General features: G+C 36.4%; 1 long non-coding RNA gene across 7 annotated transcripts in view; it reads left to right on the forward strand.

The window, feature by feature from the left end:
- LOC118610786 overlaps positions 1-23,511 on the forward strand; it is a 36,827-nt gene that overhangs the window by 2,407 nt on the left and 10,909 nt on the right. For all 7 annotated transcript variants that reach the window (XR_004954074.1, XR_004954071.1, XR_004954072.1 and 4 more), the window contains exons 2-3: positions 6,158-6,269; positions 9,562-9,710. This is a non-coding gene — a long non-coding RNA (uncharacterized LOC118610786). The remainder of the gene's footprint in view (positions 1-6,157; positions 6,270-9,561; positions 9,711-23,511) is intronic.

The following is a 23,511-nucleotide window of genomic DNA, read 5'->3' on the forward strand; positions in this document are numbered from 1 at the left end:
GGTAATGTTGGAATTTGTCAGTTTAATTTGAATGATGATGTGGCTCTTTTCTATGAGTGGGCTGATTTGACTGTCCATGATTTCTATCACCTCCCTTCCAGTGAATGAGATATCTCCTGTGTAAAGCCACTCACAAGTCCAAAGGGAAGCCATCAAGATGACTTGCAGCAGAAGGAACATTTTGCCCGAACTTGTCAGTTAATGTGATTGAATAATGGGATGATCACAGAGTAAATCCAAGGGCTGATTTAGTAAGAAGTGGCACTCTGAACCCACAACTAGGACACATAGACTACAGGAAAAGAGGCTCATGGTATTTCCCCCAAAACATACTGTGAAAATAGGCCTGCTAACTGAATTTATCAGCAGATTTCTGTTATTATTGTGTGATTGTTACCATTGATGATATTAGTGTAAAGAAAACATTTTCTTGTTAAAAGACTAAAGTCTTTTATTAGTTTAAAAGGGAGAGGGAGAGAGGGAGGGAGAAAAGAAGGAAGAGGGGGAGGGGAAGGGAGAGAGAAGGATATTCTTGCTGGGTTCTCAGTTCTTCCAGTACTTTAGAGATTTCACTCCCATGTCTTGCTTGTGCAGTTTCTGATAGAAGTCTGTTATTCCTCCCAAACCCCACTCCTGTTGCCTTCAGGTTTTTTTCTTTGTCTTTGTTTTTGATATCACTAATTCTGGAAGATTTTCAGAAATTGTTTCTTCATATATTTCTTTTCTTCTATTCTTTCTTTCTTCTGCTTCTAATTATAAATGTGTTCGAAAATTGGATATTGTCCACAGTTCTGTACTTTTGTGATTTATGATGATCTACTCTCTAACTCTATCGAATCCCTTTGCATTGCAGTTTGGATTATTTCTAGTGGCCTGTGTTCATGTTACCTAATTCTTTTCATATTAGGTAACATGAACACAGGCCTTCCGAGGCATTTTTCATTCATTACTGTGTTTTAAATTTATTACATTTTCTTTTGTTCTTTTTTATAATTTTTATATCTCTGCTGAAATTAGCTGTCTGATCTTGCATGCCATTTATCTTTTCCATTATAGCCTTTAACATATTAATTATATCTATTCTAAATTCTCTGTCTGTTAGTTCCAACATCTGTGTCATGTCTCAGCCTGGTTCTAATGATTGCTTTGTGTCTTTAGACTGTTTGTTTTTGTATTTTCATGTGTCTCTGAAATTTTTCTTTGCAGCTAGAAATGTTGTATGGAATAATAGATATTGAGGTACATATATTTTATGCTTGAAAATGAGCACACCTTTCCTTCTGCTAACCTTTATTGTGGGGGGTTGTGTAAATCTAGTCAAGAGTTAAGACTGGGTTTGAAGTTAGCGGTTTAGTTATTAGAGTTGGTTTGTTGTTAGTGTTCAGAGATTTTAAATTTGTTTAGTCATACTTTATTTTTGTTTTCTCACTTAGCTTTGAGTCTTCCCTTCGTTTTGCTCCCCAGAGAAAGTCTGTCTTATGAAGAGCCCTTAGCTATATTTCGCTGTTATTCTTATTCAGGGTTTGTTAGCATGCTAGCAAGAGGTGAGGAAGGGAGACATTCTCTGATATTTTGATTAAGACTCAGTTGTTAACAGGTACAGTAAAGCTGGATCTGGAGAATGTGGACTTCATGTGTTCCTACTTCTCTTTCAGAGGCAGAAAATTGTTTACCTTTGTTTTCCTCTCCCACTTGCAGTAGGTATCCACTTACTTCAGGCTATGGTTGTGATGCTCATCCTTCTGCAGATGAAAACTTGTTATCTTTCAGAGATAAGGGAGATGGTTCTGGACAAAGTTTTGATTGTGGCTTTCTTTCTCCTCCTTTAACTGCAATGAAATTCCACCAATATCCTACCCTGCAGATTAAATCTTTTTTTTTTCTGCAGTGGAGATGAGATAGATTAGGTCTGGGTAGATTTCAGCAGTAGCTGCTCTTCACTCACTGCAGGCAACACCATGGGGGAAGCTATTTTCTGTATTCTCCTTCATCTTCACTGCAAGAATCTTATGGATTTCTTGAGAAAAAGCTTAAAAGGTAGTGGGAAATACCTTATATTTGTGGTCCCATTATTCTGTACTAAACTCTTATTATATTATTAAAAATTTTTAGTTTAATATTTTGACCAGCCTGTTTGACAGTATCTGTCTAAGGTAAGCAAACGCTCAGCTCCTATTTCTCCCTGCAACCGCCTGTTTCCAGATTTTGAGTAAGTCATTTGCCTTGGAAACTCAGTTCTCTTCAGGGTTCAAATAAAGTCACTAATTTTCAGTTTATCCTTTTTTTAAAAAAAATGTTGTTGTAAGAGGAGAGCAATGTCATTTCCAGTTCTCTGTATCTCTGAACACATGCTGGTTTTCTTTCCCATTTTTAAAATTGGTTGGCTTTTCTTTTTATTAAGTTGTGAGAGTAGAGTTCTTTATGTATCCTGGACACCACTCTTTTCTCTAATATATATTTTGAAAGTATCTTCTGATCTGTGGCTTCTCTTTCCATTTTTATAACAGTCTTGAAAAAGAGCAGAAATGTTCATTTTGATGAAAATGCAACATATCAAATGTGTCTTATATGATTCTTGTTTTTTGCATCCTAAGAAATCTTTTCTTAATTCAAGTTCACAAAAATTTTCTTCTGTATCTTTACCTGGAAGTTAATATTTTTGGTTTTACATTTAGGCCTATAATCCGTTTTGAGTTAATTTTTGTATATGGTGTTTGATATGGATTGAGTGTTTTTTTGTTTTACAGCTGTGTTTTTACATAGACAAACAATTGTTCCAATACTATTTGTTGAAAAGTTTATTCTTTGTCCATTGTTTTATTCCTCTGGCACCTTTGTTAACAACTATTTAATCACTTCTATGTGGGCCTATTTCTGGGCTTTCTATTCCATTCCTTTTATATATCTATCCTTTCACCATTGCTCCACTGTCTCGATTATTGTGGCTTAATGGTATATCTAAGATGTAAATCTTCTCAAAACTTTTAACTATTCTATGTTATTTGCCTTCGCATATAAATTTTACAATCAACTTATTGATTTCTACAAAATAAAATCCTCAGGGGATTTTGATTGAGATTACATTAAATCTATTTATCAGTTTGAGGAAAGTTTAACATCTTAAATATACTGAGTATTCCAATCCTGAATATGCTATGTCTGTCCATTTATTTAGTTCTTTTTCAACTTTTGTCATTAAAGTTTTGTTGTTTTCAGCATATAAATTCTTAACATTTTTGGTTAAATTTATCTCTAAATATTACATTGTTTTTATACTGCTGTTGTTGCTATTGTAAATAGTTTTATTTTTAAAAATTTTAATCTCCAATTGTTAATTGCTGGTACAGTGGACCCTTGAATAACACGGATTTGAACTGCACAAGTTCTTTTACACATAGATTGATTTTCAATATAGCATGGGTTTTGTATCTGCAGATTCAACCAACAGCTGATCAAAAATATTATTTTCAACATACTGTTTTGAATCTGCAGATGCTGAGGGCCAGCTGTATGCATTGTTCTACATCATTTTACATAAGCGACTTGAACACCTGTAGATTTTTGTATTTTTGGGAGAGTCCTGGAACCAACCCCCTTCCCCACCACATACTAGGGTTGATTGTGTTAAGTTTTTGAAGAGTCAAAAGTTATTTGCAGATTTTCGACTACATGGAGGGGTTTGTGTCCTTAACTCTCATGTTCAAGGGTCAACTGTATATAAAATTACTATTTTGCATCTCTCATTCTATTTTATAGCTGTATTGTACTCCATTATACATGTACCATAATATATAATTTCCAATATTTTACAGTTACACAATAACTAACTTCTTGCATATATATTTTCATATTGTTAAAAGTCATGCCTTCAGGTTAAATTCCTAGTTTTTTTGCTAGGTGAAAAGGTAAATGCATACAAAGATTTGTTAGATATTTCCAAATTCCCCTATAAAATGTTGCATTTTCATTCTTACCAATAATAAATGAGTGCCTGTTTTCCCTCATAGCTTCACCATCAGAGTGTATTGTCAAACTTTTAAATTCTTGCCAATTTCATGACCGAGAAATAGTATCTCAGTGTAGTATTAATTTGCATTATAAGCAAAATTGACCACCTTTTTATATGTTTAAGAGCTATTTTATATCTCTCTTATGAATTGGCTTTTTATGTCTTTTGCTGTTTTCCTATAGGATATTTTAAATGTTTTTTCTCCATTTTTAAAATTTAGTTTTGTATCAGGGATAATAGGCCTTTATCTGCTAAACAGGTTACAAATATTTTCGAACAGTTTGTGATTGTCCTTTGATTTAAGTTATGTTGCTTTTTACCATGCAAACTTTTCATTTTCATGTAGTAAAATTTATCAATATTTCCCCTTATTGCAACTTGAATTTCAGTCATAGTTATAAACTCACTTCCTAACCCCGTATTGCATATCAGGGGCTGGAAACATTTTCTGTAGGTGGTCAGATAACCAATATTTTCAGCTTTGTGGGCCATGAGGTCTCTGTTGTGATTATTCTCTGTCATTGTAGCTCAAAGCATTCATAGACAGTTTGTAAAAGACGAGGCATGGCTGTGTTCCAGGAATGTCAGGGGCAGATGTCCTATTAGAAAATGTCCTAAAAGAAAAGGTTTCATTTTTCATTCATTTCTATTATTTCAAACAAACAAACAAACAAATAAAAAGAAAGTAAATAATGTTGTTTTTATATTGTTTTATATACTTTTTAGTGTTTTCTATTTTGAAAGTCAAATCAGCCATAGTATTTATACTTATTCAAGGAAAACAACACTTAAAATCAGACTCAGCTTGAATAGTAATCCATTTGTTGCACTAATTATTTTATAAATGAGTCTATTTTCTCTTTAGGTGTAGGAACCACAGATTGGATGCCATTTCTGCTTCTAGTATTTCAGAGGCAGGATGGCATTATGGTTACAAGGACAGACACTGGAGCCAGAAACCCAGCCCTCCAACTTGCTCAGTGACTCAGTGACCACAGACAAACTAACATCTCTATGTCTCCGTTTTCTCATCTATAAAAATTGAATCATAACAGCATGTCAACAGATTGTCACAAACATGAGACGAATTAGAACAGTGCCTGAGAAAGAGCAGTAGCTCCAAATGAATGACTGCTGTGATCCTCAAAGGCTCCCAGCAGAATCCTAGGGCAAAGGATTCTGATATGAATGTCCACCTTGTTATCATCTAATGGTTCCCAGGAGGGTCTGAGGTCTGTGTAAAAGGAACTGTGATGGTTAGGCTGTGACACAGTCCTTCAGCATAGAATGAGCAATCTTCCTCTTCCTGGAGGAGAAGGCAGGTACTTCATCCCACATCCACCCTAAAATGTGTGGAACAAATAAATGGTGAACCTCTTAAGGATGGCCTGGCAAATTTGAAAAAGCATGGGGTTTAGAACTTAAAGTAATTTTATTTCAAATTTTTAAAAGTACAGTGGAAAGAAAATGATCAGTACACTGTAAAAGTGTTGTGCTGATTACATAAGAAATAATACCACCAGCATGTTTTCTGGTACTTGATGATTTTTTCTTAGACTCTGAGCCATGTGATTTATGGGTAATCTCTGTAAAGTAAAAAAGGAACAAAGTACACGATTCAAGATCTGTAGGGAGGGAGACTCAGGCTGGCTGCCCGGCTGTGCAGCTTCTGTGGATGCCCATATTGAGAAGGATGTGGTTAGGCACATACCCAAAGATGGTTCTTATATAAGTTATATTGGCAACTCTAACATTGTGGGTACCAGTCCAGCAGGCACAGTAGTACACAGCCTCATCTTTTTCCTCTAAGAAATTTATTTTCAAGGTTGAAGTGGAACTGTGAGAATCTTTACTTGCCACAAGTTTGTTTTTCTTCCCACCTAAGTGACCTTGAACAGGGGTTGTTGAAAGGACATATATTAAATATTCTAAACCTTGATCTGGTTTGTACCGGTACCAGTATGTGTATTTTCCAATAAAGTGTTCTGTGGGCAACTTACAAGATATGTGGGCACTCTTATCTCTTGCCCTGGAAATTGATATTTCAGGTTGCTCCAACTTTAACTGCCCAAGGCCAACTGCAAGAAAAAAAACAAATTCCCATGAACGAATGAAATGTAAAGAGGTAACAATAAAGAATTCCTTTAGTTTCTCTTATAGACTGAAATAATTGGGGGCTACTCACAAGCCCAGAAAGAGGAGAAGATGACTGCTTCCAGTACTGGCATCCTGTACACAAGGCTGACTCCCCAGGGAGAAGGTAAGAAAGTGAGGTCCTTGTTAGCAGGAGTTCTCAGACCAGTGGCAGGAGGGTGGGCGGGTTCTGGTTTCTCAGAAGAAATGGTAGCTGAGATAGTTCTCTAGCATTCTTCATGATCTGCTACTGATGTAAGCAGTTTTGGAGCTTCCTGTGTTCCATGAGTGCTGAGCAGATCAGATAAGAGGGTCTGTAATCTGGAAAGAAAATCCTGAAATAACTGTGTCTGTCTAGGGATGGGGCAGGGAGAGACAGTTCTCATACGTACTCAGCCATTCCCCCTAAATTCCATGCTGTAGAAGCATTGCTTCAGATATATGAAGACATATCCGCTGTATTCAGCCCCTTTGTCTATCTTTCTGTGATTTGCTGTTGATTCAGGACTTATGTATAAAACCTGACCTTTATTTTTCTGTAACACAACACAAACATCACATTGAAATACTTCACTGACATTATTTAATATGTCATATGCACAAGCACTGGAGTATTTTTGTGCTTTAAAAAATTATTTGAGATGTCACCACACAGATTATGACTCAGAGCGATCAAATTTCATTTCTTATCTGGATGACACCAAGAAGAGACTAGACTGTAGTTGCTGGCAGATATAAAAGACAGAGCAATCTGTGGAAATCAGCTTCCTCTCATTTTGGACCTTGGACCTGTCTCATTAACACTATGTATGTCACATGCAGGAGTATTTCAAAGCAATATTATATTTAATATGTAATAATAAGCTTTAAAATTATTACAGCATCTAATATCCATCGAAAACTTGCTATTTGTCAGGCATTGTTCTAAATGTTTACTTATTTTATTTAATTCTCGCAACAGTCCTGTGAGGTAGCTGTTATGATAATCTTCATTTGTCAATGAGGACAGTGGCAAAGAAAAGTGATTCATTCAAAGACACAGAACTGGGAAATATGAGAACTCAGATAACTAACAGTGCTTTTTGAAGAAAATTTGTGTAAAATGAAGTATAAAAAGCAACAGTGGCAACTATCATTTACTTTTACTTTGAATTTTTTAAAATCAAATTTATCTGGGTGACACTGGTTAATAAAAGTATACAGGTTTCAAGTGTACAATTCAATAATATGCTATATATATAATATGTTATATATTGCATATTATTATATATATATTGCATTGTGTATTCACCACCCAAAGTTAAATTTCCTTTCCTCACCATATATTTGACCCCTTTTACCCTTATCTACCTCTTCCCTACCTCCTTTCCCTCTGGTAACCACTAAACTGTTGTCTGTTGTCTGAGTTTTTGTTTGTTCGTTATGTTCATTTGTTGCTTTCAGTTTTCTCTCCTACATAAATCATATGGTCATACACAATGGAGGTCAGGATGTAAGTCAAAGAAATACTAGCTCGCCAGTGGTGACAGAAGAGAAAGTGATGGATCATTCATTTAATCCCATCTCTTAGGTCTGCCTGGCCTGCAAAAGTCACTTTTTTCCTTCTAACATATCTCAAAATTAAACAATAATCTGTTGATCCTTGAAATAGAGGCTAGAGAGACTGGGTATGTTGATGTTATTTGGAGAATTTTTAGTTAAAATGAACAGTATGTATAAGAAACTTGCAAGAAGATACCTATATTCTTACAAGAAACTCCCTGCAAATACTACTATTAGAAAATAAAGATCTTTTTATTGTTTTGTGTTGAAAGTCAATTGATAATTTATAGGTATTTATTTATTTATTTATTTATTTATTTATTCATTCATTCATTCATTCATTCATTCATTCATTCTGTGATGACACCTAATCATTCAAAGCCTGGGCACATGCTTTAGCATGCAATAATAATTTCTGTCAGTTAATTTTCCATAATTATTCTGTTTCCTCTATGAGTAGGAACAATATATTCTTCCTTTTATTGTCTTACGATTAAGAAGTATAGTGTAACAGTCAAGAGGAGTCAGATTATCTGGATCCCTATCATACTCTGCCAATTAGCCACATAGCAGCTGTGTGACTTGGATGAGTTACTGAACCACTTAGTAATTCACCTACTCCATGAGTCAAATATGCTTGATAACAAAATAGACTTTATAGGAGGTGTGGGTTCAAGGAACTAAGATATTTAAAGAATCGAGAACACTAATAGAGAACTTAAACACACACACTGTTAGTTCTGCTGATCTTGGCAAGTTCTCTCTTCTTTCACAGGCAGAATCAAGGGTTACCCAATATGGTGGGCTCATCTAATGGCCTCAGTGGATTCAGAGCTCTGTTCTGATGACATCATGCCGGCAGAAACATTTCTCCACACAACCCAGAAGAACAACATTGCTTCATTCTTAATTTACCCCAGATACCCTAGTGTTTACTTAAATAATTAACAATCCTAAACTTTTTCAGGGTGATCTCACAGTCCAGTTGACAAGCATGAACTTCTTGCCTTTAGCTGATTATTAAACCTAATTCTCTAAGCATAATTTCCTTAGATGTAGAACAGACCAATAATGATTACATTGCCAAGGGGTTATCTTGAGTATACATGATGATAATGGTTCCAGCAATTCTTTCTCAGCCTGAAATCTTGACCAATTACTGAAAGTCTCTCGATTATAAGATGATGTACAGTGGCATATCGTGTGTACTCCCAGTCCCCAGAAAAGACCAGTTCATTGGGATATAGTATCAAATAAAGCTTGGAAGCACAATTCTTTGGATCAGCTGGAAGCTAATGTGCAAATATAATCCAATATGGCTTCCTGGAAACCTCAGGAAATGCTGCAGACAAGCTGAGGCTGAGGCCAGGAGCTCAGCCAGGAGGCTGATTGTGGTCGCCACTCTCGAGAAGGATGTGGGTGGGCACAAATCCAAGGAGGGGATCTTGTGTGTATTGCCTTAACAGTTCTAACACTGTGGGTCCACCCAGCACAGTAGTAAATGGCCGCGTCTTCTTTTTCTATGAAATTTATGGTAAGGATTGAAGTGAGAATTTGAGAATTCTTTCTTGCCTCGACTTTATTGTACTTCCCACCTTTGTGACTTTGAGCTGTGAATTTTGTTGAGCTCACGTGAATCAGATACGACAAAGCCTGATTAGGTTTCTGCCAGTACCAGAAAATGACGTCCTTTTCAAAATTTGTGCTCGATATCTTGCACCGTATTTCGACACTTTTCTTTACTTCTGTGGAAATGGACATCTGGGACTGCTCCACTTTTGATAACCCAAGTACAACTGCATGCAAAAGAAGAGAATTTTCAGTGAACTAGTGATAGTATAAGAAATATTAAAGAATTTCTTTGCTCACTCATCTAGACTGACATGGTCAGGAAATGTGACTCACAAAGCCAGAAGGAAAAGAAGGTGAATGCTTCCAGCAGTGACATTCTGTGGACAGACTGTATCCTCAAAGAGAAGGCAGAGAAGCAGAGAACTGGTGGCAGGACACCTCAAGTCAGTGGCAGGTGGGTGTGGCCTAAATTGGGGAGAGGGAAGGAAGTGGTGGATCAAGGCAGGATCTTAAGCCTTTAGTGCTGGCTGCTGGCCTAAGGTTACTCTTTTCTATGGGCCTCATGCTTGCCCTGTGGATCTCAAGATAGGGCTGGTAGTCTTTCTGTAGGGTTCTTTGGCATAAATGTGAGGGGGCTATGGCTGTACCTTGGGATGAACTGATATAAGCCCTCATTGAAGAAACTCAGAAATACAAGGTAAAGATGAAAAGAAAAATGCCCATATTCATATCATCAAGACCAATAAATATTATCATTATAGTGTGTTAAATTCTATATTTCTTCTTTGCATATATATGAATATCAATATGATTTTGAGTACCATAAATATATTTTAAGTTACATGTGGAATATGTACAGAGTTTTGTATTCTTTTTTTTAGTTCACCTTATATTCCAAACAACTTCCCATGCTGTTGAAGCATTTTTTAATGTCTGTATCTATGTACTGTTCATCTTTATCACTTAGAAGCTGCCTGACTCTGAAAATCTCTCTCTTTGTACCTCAGATTCCACACCTGAAAATAGATGCAGTAATACTAACTACCTGAAAAGGCTATGCAAATTAAATAATAAAAAGTGTCTAGTAAATCTCCAGCATGTAGTAAATTTTCAGAAATTTTTAGATACCACTATATTTTTTAAAAAATTAACTTCCTTAGGCTGTATACCATTTCACTTTTCCCTCAACTTTCATTATTAGAATATTTTAGAGGCCGTTTTGAATAGGAACCTGGGAAATCAGTCAACATAATTAGCATTTCATTTTTCCACACTTAGAGAACTTTGATACGCCTTTCCTGTCTTTCCTTTTTTAAAAGAAAATATTTTATTTGTGTGTCTGCTTGTTTGTTTTATATTTGACCCCCTTTACCTCATCTACCCTCCCCTGCACCCCGTTCTCTATACTCTACATTCTGGTAACCACTCGTCCATTGCCCATGTCCATGAGCCTCTGTTTGTCCTGTTCATTTGTTGCTTTTAGGTGTATATCCCACATATAAGTGATATCATGTGATTTTCAACTTTTTCTGTCTGGCTTATTTCATTTAGCATGATTATCTCGAGGTACATTCATGTTGTCACAAATGGCAGTATTTCATCTATTCTTATGGCTGAGTGATATTCCATTGTATATATGTATCACAGTTTCTTTAGCCAATCATCCATCATAGGACACGTTGGTTGCTTTTGTGTCCTGGCCGCTGTGAATAATGCTGCTATGAACATCCATGTGAAAATATCTTTTTGGATATGGGTTTGCATGTCTTTGGGGAAAAATAGCCAGTAGAGAGATTGCTGGATCATATGGTAGATCAATTCTTGGTTTTTTGAGGAACCTCCATACTGTTTTCCATAGTGGCCATACCAATTTGCAGTCCCCACCAGCAGTGTATGAGGGTTCCTTTTTCTCTGTATCCTCTCCAACATTTATTATTACTTGTCCTGTTGATTATAACCATTCTAACAGGTGTGAGATGGTATCTCGTTGTGGTTTGATTTGCATTTCCCTAGTAGCTAACGATGTTGAGCATCTTTTCATATATTTGTTGGCCATTTGTATATGCTCTAGGGAGGAGTGTCCGTTCAGGTCCTCTGGCCATTTTTAGATTGGATTGTTTTTTGTTGTTGCTGCTGTTATTGAGTCGTATGAGTTCTTTGTATATTTTGGATATTAGGCCCATATCGGAAAATAAATTGCACATATATTTTCACATTTAGAAGGTTGTTTCTTTACCTTGATGGTTTCTTTTGCTGAGCAGACGCTTTTAAGTTTAATGTAGTCCCATTTATTTATTTTTTCTCTTACTTCTCTTGCCTTTTAGGTCAAATTCATAAAATCCTCTTTAAGCCTAAATTCCTTGAGCTTAGTTTCTGTTTTCTTCTATGCATTTTATTGTTTCAGGCCTTATATTCAGGTCCTTAACCAATTTTGAGTTAATTTTGGTGTGTGGTGATAGACAGCAGTCGAGTTTCATTCTTTTGCAGGTGTCTTTCCAGTTTTCTCAGTACCACTTATTGAAGAGGCTTTCTTTTCTCCGCTGTATATTTTTGGCATTTCGGGTGAAGATCGTTTGCTCATATAATTATGGGTTTGCTTTGGGACTTTTGATGCTATTCTACTTGTCCGTGTGTCTATTTTTTTTCAGCCAATGCCATACCATTTTGATTACTGTCACTTTGTAGTATAATTTGAAGTCGGGCAGAGTGATGCCTCCAGCCTCGTTCTTTTTTTCTCAGGATGACTTTGGCAATTTGGAGTCTTTTGTGCTTCCATGTGACTCTGATGCCTTTGTGTTCTATTTCTTTAAAAAATGCCAATGGGATTTGGAGGGGATTGTATTAAATCTGTATAATGCTTTAGGTGATATGGTCATTTTATCTATGTTGATTCTTCCAATTCAAGAACATGGAATATCTATCCATTTCTTTGTAACTTCTTCGATTTCTAGTAATAGTGTCTTGATTTTATTATATGAATCCTTCACATGTTTCGTTAAATTTATTCCTAGGTATTTTATTCTTTTTGTTGCAATTGCAAAAGGAATGATTTTTTCCACTTCTTTTTCTGACGCTTTGTTATTAGAGTATAGGAACGCTATGGATTTTGGAACGTTGATTTTGTGTTCAGAAACTTCACTGTATTTGCTTACTTTTTCTAGTAGTGTTCTTGTGGAGTCTTTAGGGTTTTCTATCTGGAGAATCATGTCATCAGCAAATAGTGACAGTTTGACTTTTTTGTTTCCTATTTGGTTGTCTTTTATATCTTTCTCTTGCCTGACTGTGCTCGCTAGGACCTCCAATGTTGTATTGAATAACAGTGTTGATAGTGGACAGCCTTCCCTTGTTCTGGTTCTTAGAGGGAAGTTTTTCGCCATTAAGTATAATGTTGGCTGAGGGTTTGTCATATATGGCCTTTATTACGTTAAGGCACTTTTTTTCCTATACCAATTTTGTTAAGTGTTTTGATCATAAATGTGTGCTGCATCTTGTCGAAGACTTTTTCTGCATATATTGATATGATCTTATGATTCTTACTTTTTAATTTGTTTATGTGGTGTATCACATTAATCGATTTGCGTGTGTTGAACCATCCCTGTGCCCCCGGGATGAAGCCCACTTGATCGGTTTGAATACAGCAGCATATTAAAGATTTTTGCATCTGTGTTCATGAGGATATTGGTCCGTAGTTATTTTTTGTGTGTGTTTTCTTTACCAGGTTTTGGTAGTATTGCCTCCTCTTTGATTTTTTGGAAGAGTTTAAGGAGAATAGGTATTACATCTTCTTTGAATGTTTGGTAGAATTCACTGGCGAAGCCATCTGGTCCTGGACTTTTACTTTTTGATGGGTTTTTGATGATCGTTTCAACGTCCATACTGCTGATCGGTCTATTTAGATTCTCCAGATCTTCTTGATTCAGACTAGGAAGATTGTATTTTTCTAAGTACTGGTCCATTTCTTCTACGTTATTAAATTTGGTATTACATACTTTTTCATAGTATTTTTGTATGATTTTTTGTATTTCTGCAGCGTCGGTCATAATTTCCCCTTTCATCCCTGATCTTGTTTATTTGTGTCCTTTCTCTTTTTTCTTGAGTGAGTCTAGCCAGGGGTTTGTCAATTTTATTAACCTTCTCAAAGAGCCAGCTCCTTGTTGCATATATATTTTCTATTGTTTTCGTTTGTTTGGTTGTTTGTTTTCAATTTCGTTTCTTTCTGCTCTAATTTTGATTATTTCTTTCCTTTTGCTGAAGTTAGGCCTTATTTGTTCTTCTTTTTCTAGTTCTTTGAGGTGAAGCATTAGGTTGTTTATTTAGCTCGTTCTTGTTTTTGGAGGTAAGCCTGTAGTGATATGAACTTTCCTCTTTTGATCACTTTTGCCGCGTCCCAAAAGTTTTGATATGTTGTACTATCATTATCATTCGTTTCTATGTATCTCTTAATCTCTCTTTTTATTTCTTCTCTGACCCAGCCGTTCTTTAGTAGCATGTTGTTTAATCTCCATGGATTTGTGGTTCTTCCTGATTTCTTTCTGCAGTTAATCTCTAGTGACAAAGCATTATGATCAGAGAATATGGTTGGTATGATTTCAACCCTCTTATATTTGTTGAGGCTACTGTGTCCCAGTATGTGGTCGATCCTTGAGAATGTTCCATGTGCACTAGAGAAGAATGTATAAGCATGTTTTGGGATGGAATGCTCTGTAAATATCAATTATGTCCAATTGGTCTAATGTATCGTTTAAGGATGTTATTTCCTTATTGATTTTCTGTTTGGATGATCTGTCCATATCCAACAGTGGGGTCTCCTACTACGATAGTGTTTTGGTCTGTTTCTCTCTTTAGTTCTGTTAGTAATTGCTGTACATATTTCTGGGCTCCCTGATTTGGAGCATAGACATTATTAATTGTTATGTCTTCTTGGTGCATGATTCCCTTTATCATTACGAAGTATCCCTTTGTGTCTTTCTTTTCCTTTTTTATTTTGAAGTTTATTTTGTCCAATATTAGTACTGCTACTGTTGCTTTTCTCTGAATGCCATTTGCTTGAAACATCATTTTCCACCCTTTCACTTTGAGTCTGTATTTGCCTTTGGAACTGAGATGTGTCTCCTAAAGACAGTATATGGTTGAGTTTTGTTTTTTGATCCAATCTGCAATACTGTGCCTTTTTATTGGTGAGTTCAGTCCATTTACATTAGGGTGGTTATTGAAATACGAGGTCTTCTTATAGCCCTTTTATTTTTAGCTTCCTCATAGCTCAGTGTTTCCATTGCTCTCTTGTCCTTGTGTTTCAGTTTATAGTGGTTGGCTTTTGTGGGCTTTCTCTCTGGATTCTTCTTGTTTTATGTTATATACTTCAGTTATGACTCTTCAGTGCATGGTTACCATTACAAATATGTAAAAGATATTTATATATATACAGTCGTCCATTTTCTATGAGTGCCTTATCTCCACTCCCCTTGCAAATTTGGATCTTGGAATCCCCTCCCGCCCCCCTTTTCAATCATTGTTATCTCAATTCCTATGTATGCTGAAAGTTCATTTCTATCTTGTTATAACAATTCTCTTGTTATTATTTAAGCTTATAATGCCCTGTTCTTTGTAAGGATTGCACCCCTCTGCTTCTATTTGCCTGATAGTCGCTTTACTCTTAATTAGATTTTTTTGTTTTGTCATTTTGTTTTAGGTGAGCCGACCCCTTTTAGTATTTCCTGTAGTGCAGGCCTCGTAGAGGAGAATTCCCTCTGTTTTCGTATGTCTAGAAAAGTCTTACTTTCTCCTTCATATCTAAAGGAGAGCTTTGCTGGATACATTATTCTAGGCTGGTAGTTCCTTTCACTTAACAGTTTAAATATTTTATTCCATTCCTTTCTGGTTTGTAAGGTCTATATTGAGAAGCCCGATGGTAATCTAATGGGTTTTCCTTTATACTTTACTATTTTCTTTCCCCTGGCTGCTCTGAGAATTCTATCTTTGTCCTTGATTTTTGATATTTTAATGCAATGTGTATCGGCGAAGGCCTTTTTGGGTTGAGATAATTGGGTGTTCTGTTGATCTCTTGAATTCCAAACTCCAGCTCATTCCTTAGATTTGGGAAATTCTCATCCACTATTTGTCTGAAAATGTTTTCTAGTCCCTACTCCTTTTCCTCGCCTTTGAGAATGACCATTATGTTTCCTCTCATCATGGTATCAGCTAGTTCTTGTTTTGCTTTTTTTTAATTTTTCACTCTTCAGTTTCTCTCTTCTTCCTTCTGATTTATTTCTAGATTTCTGTCTTTAATATCACTGATCCTTTCTTCCATTTGGTCGACTCTATTTCCCAACCTTGCCGTTTCAGTTTTTCAACTCTTACAGTGTGTTCTTAATTTCCAGAAGATCTATTCAGTTCTTTTCGAGAGTTTCAATCTCTTTTCTCTGCTCATCTAGTTGTTTTAATATTCCTGAAATTGTTGATATGGCTCATTTCGAAACTCACCGAGTTTTTTCAGAAGTTCCCTCCTGAATTATCTGTCATAATCACATATTTCTATGTCTATAAGCTTAGTTTCTGGAGATTTTTCACTTTCCTTCTGTGATACCTGGTTACCTTGGTTGTTCATGGTGTTTAATGGACTATTACTCTACCTGGGCATTAATAGAATTGTATTTTGTGTTTTTCCAGAAAGAAGATTTATTATATAAAGTTCTTTCTTTAGCCTGCTACAAAGAAGGCATTTTTTGTTTGTTTGTTTCCAGTAGGTGGTATCTAAACTTCTTGGATCCCTGCTTTATCTAAATCCTAAATAATGCCTTTTTAAATTTTCTTGTAAATATTTAATCACACTCACTACCCTGTTTCAGTCCCTGTCAATGTCAGCGAAAATCTAGGCAGCATTTGCTCAGATTCCCCTGGGGCTCCGCTATGATTGGTCTCAGAGGATATTGGGGAAGGGACTATCTGGTTTGGGAGTTGGGGGCTGCAGCTCAGCCTGGGTTTTACAACAGATAAAATTTTACTGTTGTTCCTCTGTGGTCTTGCCCACTTCTACACTTTCTACTCTGATGACTGGACTCTGCTGCTGGCACCTTCACCCCTCCCTCTCCTTTTGCAAGGAGCTCCAGAAGCTGTGAGAGACAGCTTCTTTATTCCTCCTAATCTACTGCCAGACACCTGGGGTTCTGACCTGTGATAGCTCTTATGCACGGATCCCACACTCAGACATGCTGGTGTGCAGTTTGTGTGTTTTTTGTTCAGTTTTAGATGTTCAGCTTATTGTTGTTTCAAGGGGAGAGATCTGAGGATGTCTCTCACTTCACCATGTTTTCAACAAGTCTCCCTCCATCGTTTCTTTAGCTAATCTTCTTCATTTGTGTTTTATGATTCCCACATTGCTGTCTCTGAAGTCTTTGTGTGTACTAGAACTTCTTTAACCTTGGGCAGAGGTTGTCCCTGAAACTTACGTCTAGCCCTATCACATATTGCGTGGAGCAGTTTTCAACTCATATTAGATTAGGTCTTTACAAGGAGAAAAGAGAAGAAGGGGCTGGCTCAGATGGCTGGATTTTTCTCCTGAGGCAACTGCCTTATTTTCCCTCTTTTCCAACAATCAACACTAGGAAGTTGAACATATAGCGAAGTATACCAGAAGGCCTGCGGTCTACGACTAGAAAGGCTCACTCTTTTCCTGCATGGGGGTGCTTCCTTGGAAGGAGAAGGAAGAGAGAGACACTGAAGCTGCACTGTGGGCCAGTGCTGCTATAAGCAGTTGGCTCTGGAGTCTGGGTGCTGTTGCTGCTGGGACAGACATGGTCACCCCAGAGGTAGATTCCTTGCACCTCCATTCACTGTCAGACATTTCCTTCCAGATCCTGCAACTCCAGCATTTGTGTTGGGGGGGGGGGGGGGGCTGTTGTGGGGAGTGTGTCTAATTGGTTGAGCCTACATTACCTACCTGACTTTGGTTGTAATGAAGGCTGAGAAAAAGTAGCTGGCATTTTCCTCTTTACAGTAGGAGATAAATTCTCACCAAGACTCCTAAAGTGGGGATTTCCCTAAACAATAGCAAAGGGTTTTAACTGCTATGAGACAAACAGGAAGCTCAATAGCCGCTTTAGAAATGTTTCTTGGAAAAAGTTATTTTTATTTATTAATTATTTCAAACATGAAAGTAAAAAAAGTACATTTTATCTTTAATTTATTATTTTAAACACTTCAGAAAATGGCATTTTTATATTACTTATAATATTAATAGCTCATGATAATTGAAGACATTCTATGTGGCAGACACTGTGCTACAAATATTTTGGTTCCATTATCTCATTTAATCTTCACAAGACCTATTCAGTAGATGATCTAACTATTGTTCCCATTTTTCAGATGATAAAATGGAGACTTTGGCAGCGCAGGCATCTGGTCCAGGGCCTGACAGGAGTAAGTGGCAAAAGAGTAATTTGCACCAGAGGGTCTGACTCTGGAACTCATGTTCTTAAAAAAAAAAAAATGCTATATTTTATCTATATATGAAATAGTTTCCTCCAGTTTAGAAAAGTCTCTTTCACATTAGCTCAATCTCTTTTTGTGCATTCTTTGTGTTTTCTGTGCTTCTCTTTCTGTCTTGGCTCATCCCCAGGATGATATCACTATATACAGGAGGAGTGTGAGTGCTTACAGTCATCCTCCTGCCACCCTCTATATCTTTCTAGACTTCCAGCTCTTTGCCCTGAGATTTGGCCTCATCTTCTGAATTTTCTGGTGCAATAACCAGCTTGAGCCCACCACTACCGACTCTACACCAAGTCCTTGGGAGCGGGGGGCGGGGGGGGGGGGGAATTTTGCACTCCGCTGCTTCTCACCCAAATTCCAGGTACTGCATGTCTTGATTGCATTAGCACCACTCACCCTCGTAGAGACCCTGAGAGGCACTTGAGTCTCCTACATGTGCATCCTATGTGAAAAAGTGGTGCTGATTTGGGCTTGTCCTTGCAGATGCCGTCCACTGATAATCTATCTACCATGGCCATGTTGGGGAAGCTTAACACCTACCTCCTAGATGTTCTCAGGTTCTCCCTCCATCTACTTTGGTTTTCTGTTGAAGTTTCTACATTCTTTCTTGGATGAAACCCTTGAAGGCAAGGGAACCAGAAAATCACCTTCACTTAGTATGTCCTCCTTATCTTATAACACATAGCAGCCAGCAGTGCTACTTCTTCCTCTAGGGCAGATGTTGACTTCTCTGACATCGCATCCCCAGTTATCTGTATCCAGACATCTAGTAAAATTACGTGCTCGTAGTTTGCAAGGCTTGCCCTTTGCCGTTTAAATAGGAGATTTGAAAATTTAGAAAACCCTTTATTTTTTTAACTAAACCTTACTTTCAAGCCCACTCTCTAATGATTAACTCATAAAGTGAACTCACCAACTTTCAAGTATATGATAGAGTAGCATTAGTTATAATTACCATGCTATACATTAGGCCCCCAGAATTTGTTAATTTTATAACTGGAAGTTTATTCTCTTTGACCATTATCTCCCACTTCCACTTCCCCCCACCCTCTGGTAATCACCATTTTACTCTCTGTTTCTATGAGTTTGGCTTTGTTAGATTCTACATATAAGTGAAATTACATGTTATTTGTCTTTCTCTATATGATTTATTTCACTTAACATAATGTCCTCATGGTTTATCCAAGTCGTGACAAAAGACAAAATGTCTTTCTTTCTCATTGCTAAATAATATTTTGTTGTATATATACCCCATCTTCTTTATCCATTCATCTGTTGATAGACACTTAGGTTGTTTCCATATCTTGGCTACCATGAATAATGCTGCAATAAACATAGGAATGCAGATATCTCTTAAAGATCTTATTTTCATTTCCTTTGGATATATACTCAGAAGTGAGATTGCTGGATAAAGGGAGTTCTATTTTTAATTTTTGAAGAAACTCCATACTGTTTTTCATAGTGGCTGTGCAAATTTACATTCTCACCAATGGTGAGCAAGTATTTCCCTTTCTCTACATCCTCACCAATGCTTGTTAGCTCTTGTCTTTTTAATGATAGGCATTCTAATAGGTGTAAATTGATAAAACATTGTGCTTTTGATTTTCATTTTCCTGATGATTAGTGATATTGAGAACCTTTTCATATATCTGTTTGCCATTTGTATGTCTTTGGAAAATGTCTATTCAGTTCCTCCGCCCAATTTTAAATTGGGTTGTTTATCTTTTTGCTATTGAGTTTATGAATTCTTTATATATTTTGGATATTAACCCTTTATCCATATAGGATTTGCAAATATTTTATACCATTCCATAGGTTGCTTTTTCATTCGTTGATGGTTTCCTTTGCTGTACAGAAGCTTTTTAGTTTAATGTCATCTTACTTGTTTATTTTTGCTTTTGTTGCTTATGGACATTTTGTATTTGTACCCCTTAAACTTGCACAGTGTAATATATCAATTATAACTTAATAAATGTGGGAAAAATAAATAAAAGAAAATCAAAAAGTAAAGTTATTTTGGTCACAGTCACCATCTCCTTCTATGGGAGTTAAATCTCCTTCTATGGGTGGTAAATCTCATGGTTTATTCTTAACAGAGGAAGGGCTCTAGGGGACCTGACTTATGTGTGAGAATAAAAGTATTCTGGCTACAAATTTCCAAAACATTATACTCATTGCATATTTTAATTATGTATTTAAGTCCCAGCTATGGTATTTTGAGCTTTCTCCATGTACCCCACCCATGGTATTTCCTGCTAAAGCAAGTTTACGAAACAGAGAAGATGTGTAATTTCCTTAGCCTTTCCTTCTCCATTTGGGGGAAGGGTCCAGGGCAGACTTTCCAGAAAGACATGTTCCCAAGGCAACACTTTAGCCATGGCTCCTTGAGAAACTGCTCATTCTGTTTTTACCAGGCTTTGTTGAGCTGGGAAGCAAGTCTGGAACAACCTATATTTTCCCACGAATGTCACAGTATATTCTTATAAAGTTCATAAACACTAGAATATTCAAAGTGGTCCAACAGCGCAATTGAAACAGCACAAACTATTTGTTTAGAAAGATTATTGTTCCCATCTAAGTATTAATTCTTTCTTCCATGAAACAGGTTTATTGCAAGGATTTTATGATTCACATAAGCTTCTGAACACATAAGACATCTAGCACATTATCTGGCAGCCGTGGGAGTGAAATATGCATTCCATTTTGTTCATTGCTAGTACCTTCAGCCTAAGCTTTTCATAATTACTGAAAATTTCTGGGAAATAAAAGAATAGACCTCTCCTCTTTCTGAGATAATCAGGCCTTTCAGCATACTTAGTCTCTAAATGAGAACTCAAGTTTATAGAAAACAATGTCAAATCCAGCATTTAGGGGCACAATTACTGGCATCTGCCAGGGTACAATTGATAACCATCTGACTCCCTTTTCTCTTTTCTCTGAAACTGAGGCATCAACCTGAAAAGCACAGGAAGTGCTACAGCCTGAGTCTGAGGCCTAGCCAGGGCTCAGGTCTGGACTCAAGAAGGAGGTTGCTTAATGTTGGGAAGGATGTGGTTGCAGTCATGATAAGGATTATGTATGCTTATTTTCATGGTTCCATTGATACTGTAGGGGTCATTATATTGGGTCATTGTATCTACTTCTGTGAAATTTATCTTAGAGACCAAAGAGGAGCAGAAAGAATTTTTACGTTCCTTGTGGTTGCAATTCTTTGCCTGTAATTGACCTTGAACAGGGTTCGTTTATTTTTTTTTCAAGTAAATATCTGATTTTCAAAAGATTGATCTGCTCTCTATAAGTATCTGTGTGTGTGCAAAATGTTATAGCTGGATACAGTGAAAATATATGCTTCCTTCCTGCTACTGAAATAAAAATATTCTGTTGCTTTCATTTTCTTTATCCAATTTCCGTTATAAACAAAATAATAGTATTTTTAATAAAAAAAAATCAAGAAATAAAACATTAGTTTTTGAAAACTCCCTCAACCAATCTGAGAAGTAGGGAAACAAATTCACAGTTCCAGAGCGAAGAACAGATAAATATTTGTAGCCTTAACATCCTGTCTGCTCACACTGTGCATCCCAAAAGGAGACTGAGGATTAGATAGGATACCTGAAAGAGGAGAGGGAGGGAGTGTTCCAGAGTATTATCAGGGAAAATGGGTAGCTCAGGGTCTGGTACACAGATCAGTCATTTCCATGGTTGTTAATTGGTCAGCAACATATGGGAACTTTACCTACAACTGTATGACACCAAAATAACCAGTCCATTTACTAAAGTAAAAGTTATTCATACCTTACTATCTTATTAGCTATGAGAAACTTTCAGGAAGATTCTTTTTTATTTTTATTATTTCATTAGATTAATTTAGTTGATTTTAGTAGGAGACTGGATCCAAGTTACCAAATCTGCTATGACCTGATGTCATCTTTTGACTTATTAAATTGAGAGTCATCACTGGTTTCTTTGCCCACCAAACCTTCATGACCCAGGTCAAACAATTCTATGACCCCTCATACATACCCATGGTCCCAAGGCCTGGGAAATCCCCTTGCTTGGTGTAGAGGTGGGAGAGCTGCCTCCTCACCTCTTAGGAAGAGTACAGAGGTTGCCATGCAACTTCTAATAGTGCTCTTTACAGAAGGTCTCCACAGAATCAGTGTCCCCATGGATTATGCTTCTCAGATATCCAAGCCGAATGTAGTTTATGACCAAAGGTCAGAGCTCCTCTGTCTACAGATGTCATAGATATTATTCAAGTCAAAGAACTAAAATCATATAGATCCAAATCCAAAACTAGACCTCTCAACAGTAGCTCTGTTCTCAGCCTGCTCCAACAAAGGCACAAAGTAGAGAGGAAGGAGGTGAAGGTCATGGAATCCACTGAGCTTCCGAGTTATGTCAGGTGTTGTGCTATGCACCTTTCTTAAACCGATGCTGAGAGACAGACTGAATCTCGGAATGTTGAACTGAGTAGCTGTACATCCTGTGTGGGCACTTAAATATAGTAGAGAAAGTGGGTATCAAAAATGAAAAAGGACACACTTGCATCACAAATTTCTGAACTGTACATAGTAAATCAACTAAGGCTCTGTTTAGAAGCCTAAAAAATGCCTCCAAAAATTTTTGATTCAATTTTCAATTTTCAATTTTGCCTCCTCTATAAACCCATTCTCTCCAAGCTGGGGCACAATCATCTTCTATCCACCACAGGCCCTAATGCTCATGTTTTCATCACTTAAAGTTATTCCAATTCTGAGTAACCCTTGGGCATTACCAGTGAAGTCATGAGTGTGCCCAGGAACATCTTAAATTCAGCAAAGTAGAACTGATTTCTAACATGAATGTTCAGACACCATGATTAACCTAGCAGTCCTTTATTTTCTTTGCCATCTGCCTTTAGATAATATTTCTATACTTTCTGGCAGATTGAAAGTGGGAGAATGCAGCACCAAAGGCAATAATCAAGAAACATGTCTTTGTGTTCCATCTTGATGCCTTTCTTTTGCTCTATAAATAGGTTTTATGTCCATTTTTTTTTTTTCTAAAAAAAATCCTAGAACCCTAAGGTCAGAAAAAAATTCACTGCATAATTAAATTGCATAGAATTCTTTGAAGATTCTCTAAGTAAACACTGAAGGCATCAATTTAAATAATTTCATATGACTCTAGAGAAGAGAACTTCATGCTGCAGGTAAAAAAAAAACACTAAGCATATAATAGATGGTTAAATTGTCTGTTTTCCCCTATAATATCTCCTTCAAAACTTTTGTTTTGTCTTTTTGTCTTACTCATCTCTCTGGCATCAAGAACATAGATTTTGTAATCAGACAGATATGAATTCAGATCTCAGCCTTGCTTATTATCAAGTTACTTCATTTATTAAAGTTTTATATTTGTATCTATAAAATATCTATAAAATTGAGATTATATTAATAATAGCTATCCTTCTGTATTATTATTAGGATTAAATAACATAAAGTATATTATGTGTTTAACAGTGTCTAGCACATGAGGAATATTTAATAAATAATAGCTATTATTATTATATTCTCAACAGAACATCAAATTATATTTATTTATTTTATATAGAACTGAGCTCCTTGAGAGAACAGACGTATATTCAAATCTGTACATATAAACGAATTCTTTGTTTTCCATTGATTAAGTGAAGAAAAGTAGAGTCAAAGAAATCTGCTGTCCACAGATTCTAATTTTACCACTTTCAGAATATAACTATAAATTTTTGGTAATTGTTCTGTAACTTT

Source organism: Rousettus aegyptiacus, unplaced genomic scaffold (genome assembly GCF_014176215.1).
Source record: "Rousettus aegyptiacus isolate mRouAeg1 unplaced genomic scaffold, mRouAeg1.p scaffold_m13_p_13, whole genome shotgun sequence".
Classification (NCBI taxonomy): Eukaryota; Metazoa; Chordata; class Mammalia; order Chiroptera; family Pteropodidae; genus Rousettus; species Rousettus aegyptiacus.